The following is a 5,555-nucleotide window of genomic DNA, read 5'->3' as shown; positions in this document are numbered from 1 at the left end:
CCTCAAGTAATGCGGCAAAGCAACAAGCGCTGAGGTGTCGACTCACTTTTTCTTAGAAAACTGAAGCCTTAACCATCAAAAATAAACGCAAAGTTAATTAGAATGTTTTGGTGCTACAGGCTTGGTGCACCACGAAATCCTGTCTGAAGGACAAACAATAAACGAAAACTTCGACGTTGAGGCGCACAAATGTTTGGGCCAAACGATCCGGCGGCACCATCCTGATATGCCGTCCTCTGAACAGTGGTTTTGGTGGCTGGTCAACGCGAGGCCCACACTTCTGTATCAGTCCTGGTGGAAACAGCCATATACCTGCTCAATGGCATTCCCTTTATTCACCCGACCTGTTGCCACGTGGCTTCTTTTTGTGTCCCGGTGTGAAATGTGCCGCTTAAAGGGAGCGTCATGAAGCACAGCAACATAAACTGCTGTGACTAATGTGTTGAATAGAAATCGCAATTGAAGCTTTCTTCTGCTTGCGTCCATGACCTCCAGAAAATGTCGCAGCTGTGCGTAGAAATCCGAATGGTGTACTTTATCACGTCCTGGAGTCAATAGTTTGTAAGTTGAGTAAATGCGTTTTTGCAAACTCAACTTTGTAACTTTTTTGGCGATGGTTGCGTATGGTACAATTAGTCACTGCTGCATGGAAGCAAACGCAAAAGTTTCTTTGTTAGGTATATTATATATAGAGCCATAAGGGCTTCATGACTGTTTAATCAGTCATTTTAAAGCGAACTTTTATTTGCCGCTTACCCTCACTTTTTTCGTGCTAGCTGCTAGCTGCTGTCTGCTGTCTTGCTTGATTGGTCGGTACTGGATCTTCTGCAAACAAGCACCGGACATAGTTCCAACCGAGGCGGCCCAGGGTGGCAGGTGATGCGTGTATACGCGGACGTGAGCTCCAACACGAACATGCCACCGTCGCCATGCAATCGTCCCCATCTCATCGCCTTTATTACATTGCAATCATTCTTTTGTTGTGATGCCGTCGCCATCGTTCCGCCTTCTTCCCCGCGTCGTCATCACAGCGTTGTCATTTTATTCGTCATCATGACACAGTTGTCGCGCCGTCACCGTCATTCCGTCATCTCAATTTTCGTCGCAATCTTTCACTCGTCGTCACTCCACTGTTAATACGCCGTCGCCGTCACGCTGTTGACATCTCCCGCTGAAAGCGTGTCCAACTTGATTGTGTGCTCTAAATTGCCGATGACCGCTAAAAAATAAATACCCCCCCCCCCCCACCTCTCACACCCCCAGCATTTTCAAAAAAAGAACCGTACAGAGCTTCTCTTCAAACGAGTCCCACAGCGCGTGGAATCCGCATATTATTTTTATTGGCCATTTATGCATTTAGATTCCTAGTACATATAATGTCCGTCACTACGAGTCCTCCAGCTCAAGAAACAGGATTTGTACTAGCTGCCAAAGACGCATCTCTTTAAAAGAACTGTTAATTTTACAAAGACTTAAATAACACAAGCACATGGTGTTAAGGACTGAGTATTATTCACTTCTGAACGTTCCCCACAGTAAGCCCACCCTTCTGGAAGCGCTAGCCGCGCCTTCAGGCTGCGTCCGCGTGGCCCTTGCGCGCCCCGGCTTTCTTGGTCGGCCCGTGCTATCTCGGGAGCATCCAATAGTGCTGAGCCAGGGGAAAGCTCGCTGCATCGGCTTACCGATTTGGCTTATCGCCCGCTGCCCCGGCCGAGTCACTCACCCCTCGCAAGGCTGTCGCACTCGCCACGGTAGCTGCTTTTCCTTTCCTTCACTTTTGAACCTTTAACTGGTAAGATGAGGAAAACAAATGTGCGAATAACTTTTCTTCACTGGCTCCGCTTTAAATTGTTTGTAGGAGCGGCGAAGCTAGTTTAATACCAATCGAAAGCCATATAATTTAAATATAGAACACCCAGAGCTAATCTCTAAAGAGCGGGATATTGAGAAATTCACGCTCTCTGCACCTTTGAACAGTAAAGAGCAGAGGCATCTTACATTGAAAATTCGATAAACACGTGACAGTGAGAAAACGGATAGTTTCTGGAGAATATTGTCATGAAGTATTTTCCCTGTCTTGCCTACAGATTTGGCGAACGCTGGAAAAAAAGGTACGCCTGCGCGTGTCCAGCGTGTGCCCGTCATTATGCGCTGACTGTGAAGCGTTCAAGCCACTTAAATGTAAAGCACACGTTCAAGAGAAACTAAATCATGAGGTACGGCCGGCTTTTTTTTTTTCGTGGACGTGTTTTTTGTGGACATCCTCAAATGAAAGGTTTACTTAAGCTAAAGACCTCCTTTTGAAAAAAAAAACTAATCGAATGATATAGGCAGCAGCCATTACAATTTATCAGTGTGGGTCTTCTTCTCGGTGCAAATTTTTGCGAGAAACACTGACAACACTAGCCGAAGAAGCAAGCCGATTGCCTCCCGATTGTGTGGCCAAATTTGATGTAGAGGTCTATTTCGGAAAACGTCGACATTAACCCTCATCATGATGCGGGCGACGTATTTTTTATATCTGTTACTTTCTTAATAATCCGGCAGTAAGATAAAGTGTTTGACATGGTTTAGCATACCATTAGTTAGGGGCACTGATATCATTAGTTATTCAAGGTAGGAAATTCGGAAAAGAGCGATAATCTGAGCTCTAAAATTCCCGGTAGTCGCGGACTAAGCGAATGGGATAGTCGCCACTTAGCGATTTATTTGAATGTCATACCAAACCGAACCGGAACTGAACCAATAACTAGAGCTTAAATGTTACTTTCAGCTGAACTGGATCCGAACCGATATTCTAAGGCAATTAGCATTCTTAGGGTATGTGACGTAGTGATGACGTTGTGCACAGTCACACACAAGCATAGCGTTGTACGCCCCCTTGCACGGTGGATATATAACCTTGGGCCTCCTGGAATAAAGCGTCCTTTTCCACACCCGCACCCGTCTCGTGCATGTTACATGGTGGTAGCGGCAGGCATGACCGACAGCAGCTTCGACGAACTTTCGGCATGCCGGGCACGGACCCAGCGCCTCCCCGTCAGCAAGGTGCCCCGGTCACCACGCTACTGCCGCATCCGAGGGCTCTGGACACCAGAGGGGACGTTTGGCAGAGCTGGAGAACATGGAGGCAAAAATTCGACATGTACGCCATGGCTACCTACCTCAGTCAACAGCCAAAAGAGGTACAAGCCGCAACTTTTGGTTATTGGAGAGGATGCGCGCAGGACTTCCAACACCTTCGTCTTCGATGAAGGGGAAGAAAAGCAGGATATGTCAGTCCGATATGGCAAGTCTGATATGGCAAAGTATGATATGGCAGAAGTTCGAAACCTTCTACAAACCGTCGTTGAACCAAGCGTACCATGAGTTCCGTTTTGACTCACGTAACCAGAACGAAGGGGAAAGCTTTAACGAATGGTTAACCGAACTGCGAATATTGGCGAACAGCTGCGAGTTTGGTGAATGGAAGAGCGCATGCTGAGGAGCAGACTTATCCTCGGCACAAAGGATAAAAAGCTTCCAGAAAGGCTTATTTCGCTTCTTTCGCCGAAACAGTAGAACTGTACCACGCTCGAGAGCACGGAAAAGAACAGTGTGAAGAAATCCAAGCGGGCAAGAAAAACGAAGCTGACATCTGCACAGGAGATTTTGGCGCTGTGAAAAGTGCCATCAGGCTAGTAAATGCCCAGCTAAGGACGCACATGTAAAAAGTGCGGCAAAAGAAATCATTTTGCTGTAGCATGCCGAACGAAGAGTGAAACGCCGCACAAAGCCAAACAAAGCGTCGCAACGGTAGACGCCCACGATGAAAACTTCTGGATCGAAGCTCTATCTCAGAACAGCAAGAAAGAGCAGCGCTGATGAGCAGCTATAAGGATAGAAGGGACGCCCGGTCTTTGTAAGCTTGACACAGGCGCAAATTGCTTGGTGATAGCACGAAGCAAACTGCGTGAGATAACAATAAAAGAAGACAAAATCTGTGACGTGTCTTGAACAGCTTTCTTGGTCATCAGAGAGGAGTTACAGGCCGCATCCGTCTTCGGGTTGATGGAACTGATCCTTCCTTTGAAACAGATTTTTTTGGTGTCCATAGATGACATCCCACTGACTGAGTGGATCAGTCGCTGAACAACTGGGTTTACTGCGCAGAATTTCCTAGAGAGCTCTATGAGAGTAGAGAGCTCTATGAATAGAGAGCTCTATGAAGCCGCGAAACCTTATGAAGATGTTTTCGACGGCCTGGGTAGGCTGAAAGGTATAGTCTACCATATGAAGCTTAAGCCACTTTCCCAGGGAGTGACTAGGCTGGCAAGAAGCATTCCACTAGCACTTAAAGAAAAGGTTCAAGAACTGTTATGGTTATGGAACTGTTATGGTTATGGAAGCCGAGCAGGTGTTTCAGAAATTGACGGAGCCAGCAGAATGGGCCAGCTACGTGGTCGTCATGACAAAGAATGGGAAAGTATGCATCTATCTTGACTCCATGGAGTTGAATGAAGCGCTACTAAGGGAATACTTCCCTATGCCAACCTTAGAAGACGTTGCACCCTATCTAGCGGGAGCCCAGTACTTCTCAACGCTAGATGCTGCAGATGACATTGTCCTATTCGGCAACAATGGGGACGAATAACAGCAAATGATTGAGGATCTTAACCGACAAAGTGTAAGAGTGGGGTTGAAGATCAATATGGCAGAAGATAACGATAATGTTCAATAGCCTGGCAAGGTAACAAGGATTCAGGATCGCCAGTCAGCCTCTAGAGTCCGTAAAGGAGTACGTTTATCTAGGTCAATTACTGACAGGGGACCTGATCATGAAAAGAAATTTATAGAAGAATAAAATTGGGCTGGAGTGCATACGGCAGGCATTACAAAATCCTGACTGGGAGATTACCACTGTCGTTGAAAAGAAAAGTGTACAATCATTGCATTCCATCGGTGCTAACCTATGGGGCAGAAACTTGGAGGTTAGCAAAGAAGCTCGAGAACAAGTGGAGGACTTAATGAGAGCACCATTCCGGGCAAGTTGGTAGTCCATTACTAAAGTATTATTGCGCAACAAAAGGACATGGACGGCAGAGAAGAATACACACACCAAGCGCGAACTTTCAACTAAATTTATTGTGCCACTGAATCAGATTATATGTGTGAAGCAGTATAGACTGCGCATGCGCTTACATGAACTAAAAGGATTGCGTATTCGTGTAACATAGTTACGAGTCAAGTGATGCCGCCTCCAAAAAACTTAGTTCTTTTTCTGAGAGCCAGTGAAGGTAAACTAACACACTTATCACCCAATTTTGCAATCATCTGCGCTTCAGTTATTTCACGGATAAGCTACGTCCTACCACGGGACACAATCGTGCACTCGTCCTCGATAGGTTTGCAGCCGTGATCGCGACAATGAATCGCCAAGAACCCATCGGTGCCATTTTTTACATTATTGCAGTGTTCGCGGAGCCGATCATTGAGGCAACGCCCAGTTTTCCCGATGTATTGCTTCCCACATGAAAGTGGGAGATTGTACACCACGCGGTGAACACACTCGACGA

The sequence above is a fragment of the Dermacentor silvarum genome, chromosome 11 (genome assembly GCF_013339745.2).
Source record: "Dermacentor silvarum isolate Dsil-2018 chromosome 11, BIME_Dsil_1.4, whole genome shotgun sequence".
NCBI classification, from domain to species: domain Eukaryota; kingdom Metazoa; phylum Arthropoda; class Arachnida; order Ixodida; family Ixodidae; genus Dermacentor; species Dermacentor silvarum.
The sequence above is the reverse complement of the archived record's forward strand: the minus strand, read 5'-3'. Positions refer to the sequence as shown.